Source organism: Rattus norvegicus, chromosome 8, assembly GCF_021556685.1.
Source record: "Rattus norvegicus strain SHRSP/BbbUtx chromosome 8, alternate assembly SHRSP_T2T, whole genome shotgun sequence".
Lineage (NCBI taxonomy): Eukaryota > Metazoa > Chordata > Mammalia > Rodentia > Muridae > Rattus > Rattus norvegicus.
In genome coordinates this window covers 113940578-113948188 of record NC_141541.1, presented here as the reverse complement: position 1 = coordinate 113948188, position 7611 = coordinate 113940578, and positions in this window count along the sequence as shown.

Genomic DNA, 7611 nt, shown 5'->3' with positions numbered 1-7611 from the left:
ACCCCTTAGCTCTAACACTTTTTCTCTCTCAGAAACCAGGCCACACGTCTTTAGACACAGAATTTATTAGCCCTTCCCTGCTTTGCAGGATTAGTTTATGGTCCCACCTAGTGCCGGCCTCCACCGCTCCTGACACAGGCTGGGCCACATACCTGCTTATAAGGCAGAGGAACTTCCTTCATCCTTTGGATCTGAAGGGAACTGAGGCACCAAGCCTCCCTTCAAGGGTTTTCATGGCTGCTGCCTAGGGCCATGATGCTGTATTTCTCCTCCTATCCTGGAGGCTCTGTCTCCTTCTTACCCCGTTGAGCTGTCTATAGGTAAGTATCCTAACTCATCTGAGGTTGTACCACTCAAGGCTTCATCATGGAGGTCTGTGGCCATGAGCCTGTTACCTCTCCTGACAGCTCTTCAGAAGGGAAATACCATGTTAGCTTCTCTCTTTATAAGCTCTCCATGATTCTCCTTCATCTAACAACATAGGCTGCAAATTGCCCACATCCACACCTCTCCTGCCTCCCTCCTCTACCACCTCGGCTTCCCAGGTCTCGACAGTCCAGCTCTGTCCTAACTCCAGTAAGCTCAGAAGACAAAGACAACTGCATTTTCCCACTGTGGAGCTGTGACATAAAGGGACAGCTGGACGTCACCTTCCTACAAACCCGCCCCAATTGTCCTTTTGTAGAACTCGAGTGTTTAGTTTCATAAAACTGAACATTACCTCTCTCCATTTGCTACTTCGGTTTAGTCTGGTGAAATATTTTCCCCAACTCGAAAAATAATACACTTCTAGAATTGTGTGTATTTTTCAAGTTTTGGTAGCAAAAGGTAAACATCTCGTCTTCTCTCATATACACGATCGTGCTCTATGGGCTTGATCTTTACACGTGTTCTTGATGTCGGCTTCTACAAGAGTTAATCAACTCAGTTCTGCTAAATCCCATGTTTTCGCCTGTGTTGTTCCCTTACCTCGACATCATCCTTGTGTGATTGATGAGATACTGTATAATGCGCTGGCATATTAAAAATGGTACTGGGGGCTGCCTAACTTAATCGTGATTTTTAAAAAACAGCACCTTCCTACATCTATTAAAGCGAGCTCAGCCAGCTCCGTTCTTCATCAAGCCCAGAGTAGATGGCCATTGTCCTTTTGTGCCTTTCTTTTATGAGCTTGAATGAACTCACAGTCTGTCTCAGACTCGGGAGTAGCATACACTTTATGTTTCTGCAGGTTTTTTTTTTTTATTATTATCATACACTAATAAACAGTAGACAACACTCTCTGTGGAGTCTTCTCACTGCATCAAATCTCCCCTGTATGACTGTGTGGGAAATTAGAACAGAGGAGGGCTAAGCCATCAGGCACGGATGCAGCCCACAGACACGTGGCAAAAGGTTGTTGTGAGGGAATTAGTAACAGTCTGTCTCTCCAGAAATAAAAAAGATGATTTGCCATTGTGACAGAAGGTGTCTGGTGCAGGCATTGGTGATTTTCTTTATAGAGGCTTCGGGTCTGCTCTATCTTTACTGGATTCCACTGGGAAAGGAATTCAAACTCTATGCAGACACGAATATTTTCTGAACTGATTTAAATGGGAGAGTGTGGCATTAAGTCTTCTCTGCATATTCGTTAAATGTTTCTGAATGCTTGCCAGAGCTGTCCTTGGGGGAAAAAAAAAAAACAGAACTCAGCTGCTGGTAGCACATCATTGGGCGCGTATGAAACATCTGCTAAGGTTTGATCCATGGCCCTGCTCACTGTTTTATTATCCTAAACCACCTAGATCCTCTTAACAAGACTGGTTTCCACATCAGCTACACTCCAAGACAAACAGGGCTTGTTTTATACCTTCCCCTGGACTGAAAATTCAATTTGGTTGGTGGAGTGTTGGCCAACCAGGCACTTTGGGAGGTGGTACACACCTGCAATCCCAGCCCTCAGGAGGTGAGGGAAAGAATGTCAGAAGTGAGGTTGAGCTTGAAGCCAGCATAAGCTATATGAGATCCTGTCTCAAACAAATAAGCAAAGACAGACAAAACCAGACAAACGAACCCCACTTTAATGGGTTTGTTCTAGAGAACTGATGGGCCTTGATCTTCAAAAGCTGTTAAGTGTGACCTTGAGAGCCAACGAAAGCTGCCTACAATTCTTGACTTGAGATTCGAAGGCCTGGACAATCGCGTGGCAACAGAAGCAGATGGGGGGAGGAAGGACAACTGGGTCTGTGGGGAGACACGGTCCACATGGCTCTGATCCCTGACCTGCCACTTAGCAGCGATGAGATTGCCGGAGGCTTAATTGATCTTCAGCGACCTTCACTCTGGTGTAATCCTCTTCCTCTGAGAGTGAATGGGGCCTACGATTTGCTGTAAACCACAGAACAGGGTGAACGTGATGCTTTGTTGCTGATTCTGTTATGCACATGGCGAAGGAGATAAGACACTGCCATCATCACTCTGATCCATGTAAAGGCCCTACCTTAGCCAGGTATGGAGGCACAGGCCCGTCCTCCCGCCAGTCAGAGGCAGAAGCGTTATGAATCGAAAGTCAACTGGGATCACATAGCAAGTTTAAACCCAGCCTGGGCTACAAGGCAATAACTTATCTTCAAAACAGAGCAAGATTTCATCCTAGATTGCACATTACATAATCCTGTGCCTGTGATTCTAGCATTTGGAAGGTACCTGAAGGACAATGACTTCATTGCCCTTTTCAGCTACATAATTAGTTTAAGGCCAGCCTGGGCTGTGTAAGACCATATTTCCAAAACCAACCCCCATCCCAAAAAATTGTTCTTGGGAAGATCCTCCTAGCCTCAGAAATACTCTGTGATCTGCCTGTGAAGAGGGCCATGTGATGGGGACAGTGGACAGGCCCAGGGACATAAGGACTTCTGTTGCTAAGAGCTATTGGTTGGTACCTTCAGTCATAGTAAAAGGAAATGAAATTTTCCAATAACCTAGCTCAGAAGTGGATTCTTCCTCAGTCCAGTGCCTAGAAAAGGGTATGCTCCACCCAATCCCCCTTGTGAGATCCTGAGTAGAAGGCCTCAACCAGCTAAGCCCAGATCCCCAGGGGATTGCGGGATAACAGTTCCTCTTCTGTGTGTCATTCTGGCTGTCTCTTGAATGAACCTCTCTGCATATGCTTCTGATGTGATGTCCTGTCTGACCATAGGCCCGGAAGTCATGAGTCCAACTGAATGAGTCCTTCAAAATGGCGAGTCAAACTGCTGCTCCTCTCGGGAATTCCATACAGCAATGACTTTACTCGTTGGTAAGCTGAACCACACTGAATGGAACAATAGCTCCCAATCCAGGTAAAATTGTTCTTATTGCCTTACTGATATACTATCTGGGGTTGAGAGGTATCTCAGTCCATTAATTGCTGGCCCCGAAAGCTGAGAGCCTGAGGTAAATCTTTTGAACTGACATCAAAGAGCAGGCCATGGTGGGGCACACTTGTAGTCCCAGCACTGAAGAGGCAGAGAAAGGGGAGTCCCTGGGGTTTGCTGGCCAAAGACCATCCTAATGGGTAATTCAAGGACTATAGGAGATCCTGTTTAAAATACAAGATGGGTGGTTCTAGAGGAACAATGACAGCTGAGGCTGACCTCAGACCTCCATTTACATGTGTGCATATGTGCACCCCTCCCACATCTGCATGAATACAACACCCCCACACACATGAATACACACACACACACACACACACACACACACACACACACACTTACTATTTGAAGGGTGTAGTAGAAGACCAGAGCACCAAAGTCTCACTCTGGGCTTTATCATACAAGAGCCCAGGGAATCCGTGCCTGAGTAAAGGAAAAACACAGACATGCCCGTCTTCTTTAGCTCCCCTGTGACTGCACCATGGTCTACTAGATTTTTTCCGCATCAACCTAGTCTGGTGCAGGGAGGTTCTCCTTGCCCTAAGAGTGCCCAAATGATGACCACCAGTCTTATGATAAGGCTCGGGACAGATTCTAGACTATGATAGGGACACATGCCAAGTATCACATCTATAGGGTACAGAGAGAGGCTGTGAGGCAGTTTACATCCCTGGTCATCTGGTGCTTTGGGACTGAGCTTTCTAGGGTCCCAAGAGAGATGCTTTACAGGGAGTCAGTGGGGATTCAGGGACATGAGGCCTTAGCCCTACAGTCACGAACCTAGAACCTTCTAGAAGGCAGGCACTTCATGATAGGCACCGATGGTTTCAGACCTCTTTAAAGAATCACACCCTACCCTTGGATGTGTGGATGAGGGAAGAAAAAAATGTGGAGGCTTTTTACCTTATAACTACTTGTCCGACTCATTTATGGATACTGAGGATAGACCCCCTGGGCTTCAAGCATGCTAGTCCAGCATGCTGCTGACTGAGCTGTATCTAGCTCTTGCTTGGGAACAAACTCTTTCAAAAGATTCTCAAGCTCTTGAAAGCCCGGTGCTAACAGAATGTGGGCCTACAAGTTAGGCCTTAATTATTTTTTGCTAGGCGTCTATCGGGATGATTTGTCAACACTTTTTCTTGAGAAAGGAGCAGGTGACCTTGTTAATTACCAGCAGGAACTTAGTCTTGGGGGGGTGGGGGGAAGCACCTCTCAAACCCAAACTGGCCTCCTCTGAGCAGCCTGATAAGACCCACTGTCTCACTGCCACTAGATTTCCTCATGTGGCCTTGGTTATCAGTCTGCCTCCAGAGAAACAAAGAAAACTAGTCTTCTGGTGCTTACTCTCTGTGATTGAAGAGAAAACCAGCAGGCACATGGGAAGCTGGAACCCAGACTCTGGATGAGGAAGAACTCTAGCTTGGGTTCACCATTTACTAGCTCATTACTCTGACACCATTTACTTAACCCCCTGAACCCGGAGTCAGGCGAGTGAACACCGTGTTCGTGAAGCACACACCCCAGAGCCCGAGCCCGGGTGGCCCTCATTGATGATGGCCATTACAATGTTATCATTAGTAACGGGCTATTACTAATTACTGCCACGGCAACTGCTCTGTAGTCCATCTAGGCATATCATACAGCAGTTAGCATCTCCAGCGTAGTATAGATTAAATGACACCAGGTAGGAGGAGACTCTCTGGTGCTTAATTCAATGAAGTTAATTATTTGAAGCTGTGTTCTAGCCCACCATATGCCAACTTTCTCTCTGAAAAGGTCTTGAAGGCCAAATGGTCTGCAGCAGTCGAGCTCAACAACAGATATTTCATAAGCAAGTGGCTGTGCTCCAGCTAACGGTCATTCGCAAAGAGCATTGGCTGGCTGGATTTGGTCCAAGTGGCTTACCCAGGCCCTGTCCTAGCTCCTTTTTTTGCTTATGTCAGCGAAAACTGTTTGCTGTTCCTGAACTGAGGCCCCATGTGAAGAGTCCACAGCAGAACAGACACACTTCTCCCCACTGAAGCATTCTGGGAATATTTCCTAACTCTGTAGTGTTCTGAGAATCTGTTACTTAACTTTCTCCGGCCCCGGGTTCTTCCTGTGCAAACCTTAAGCAGCAGAACTTCCTATTCAGGTCACTGGGTTGATCCAAGTCTGTGAAAGGTAATGTTTATATAAAAGACTGAATATATTAAAATAAGCTGTAACTGTTCTTCAGGGTTGGTGGGGGTAGTAGTTGGTTTGTTTTTGAGACAGGAGCTCGTAGAGCCAAGTCTGGCTTGGAACTCCTTAATCCTCCTGCCTTTGCCTCTTGAGTACTGGGATTACAGAACGTGCCACTGGACCTAGCATGTGTGTGTGTGTGTGTGTGTGTGTGTGTGTGTGTGTGTGTGTGTGCGTGTGTGTGTGTGCGTGTGCACATGTGCATGCGTGTGCGTGTGTGTGTGCGTGTGTGTGCGTGCGTGTGCGTGCGCGTGTTAGCTTCTTATCTCTCCAAATACATAGTGGGTTCCTTGAAGGCCAAATACCCGTCACTTGCCTTTGTTCCCACACTTCTTCTAGAAGCTGGAGACAGTGTCTATACAGAGCAGGGAATAGCAACAGCAGGGCTCTTGTCATTCTCAAACCACCAGTTTTTCTTAGTAGCAAGTAAGAAGCTTGCTTGGGAAAACAGGAGACGTACTTGTTGGGGGCTGGGGCATGCAGAGAGCCATGGACCGGGCAGCTCTTAGGCTTTGGCCACAGACCCCTCCACTCCCTGCTGGACACCCAGCAGCACCGCAAGGAGCAGCTAATTACTCTCGGTTCTGCATCTGCTTGGATCGCAAAAGAGAAGACGTTGCTTCTGAAGTGGGAGTCTTTTACCCATCCCTCAGATAGAGATGGCTTTCAGAGCTGGCTAGAGGGAGAGCAAGCAAGCATCCATTACTGCACTGATCATGTGCTAACCTGAGGCACCTGTTTATAGACCGTTGGCTGGCAACATAATCTACCACTACCGGATGACACACCAGGCAGACAACAGAAGGCAGGCCCTCCGGGCTTTCTCTCTGGCTGCTACTACAGACTGGCATGTGCTTGCTCTGTCTCTTCTCCATTCGTGCCAGCCTGTCTCCTAGCAGCCAGCACCTACAACGACTCACCTGCAGCCTACTTACCTGTATGCAAGGTGGGGGGGGTGATTTAGAACCCATTAGAGGCATAGCTTATAAAGTCCCCAGTCCCTGTGCCCCACAGCTAGGATCATAATGACATCTATGTTTTATTCTATTTTTAAAAACTTCATAGAATTAAGCTTCTTTTGCACACCGTGGTAGCTTCCTTAGCATTGTCTGTCTTACAGACTTCCCTTCCTTACATTAACACACACACACACACGCACGCACGCACGCACGCACGCACGCACGCACGCACGCACTCCGGATACTCTAGGATCAACTCCAGGTGCTCTGTTTTGTCCTAGGTGCACCTGGGGAAGGAGGCTTACTGACTCATCTCTTTGTAGTTGAATGCTGGCACACTGATTTTCAGACACCTCAGGAATATTGTGACAACGACCACCACAAAAATTCCGTGATTCCTAAGAGCAATTGCAAACGCTTAGCCAGCATCTCTCAATTATTAAAGAAACATCATTACTCCCCTCCCAGCCCCTGCCCTGAATTACAGTAGAATATTAAGAATGAGAAAGGCACTCCCGAGAACGGGCTAGCGAGCTGAGGGGAAAGGCCAAACCTCAAAAAGCCAGGAATCAGTATTCTTTAATGAATAGCAGAATTATATGTTTATGTGAGATTGGTTCCTTTGATAAAGGCCCTGATTCTAGAGAGAGCAGGAGCCGGGGTGGGGGTGGGGTGGGTTGGTTGGGGGAGACCTGGAGGGAAGACAAAGGAGAACAAAGAAGAGAGAAAGAAAGCAGACAAACATTATTTAGAGGAGTCGGCAGCCCATAAAGGAGAAGGGCCTTGAACTTCTGAGAGATAAGGGAAATTGCTTTGAGGCAGGAGAGGGAAGGAACGCTTCCGTGCTCTGGGAAGGGGAGATACGAGAAGCAAATGAGAGGGGTTGTAAATCACGGGTAATCCAAGCAACATTTACTCTGCGGGGCGCTGCAGAAAGCTATCAGGAGATGAAAAGTCGGGTCAACTCTCTCCGACTGAAAAAAAAAGCATAAAGGCCTCCAGTCCTGAAACTGAAGGACTCCTCTCGATATTTT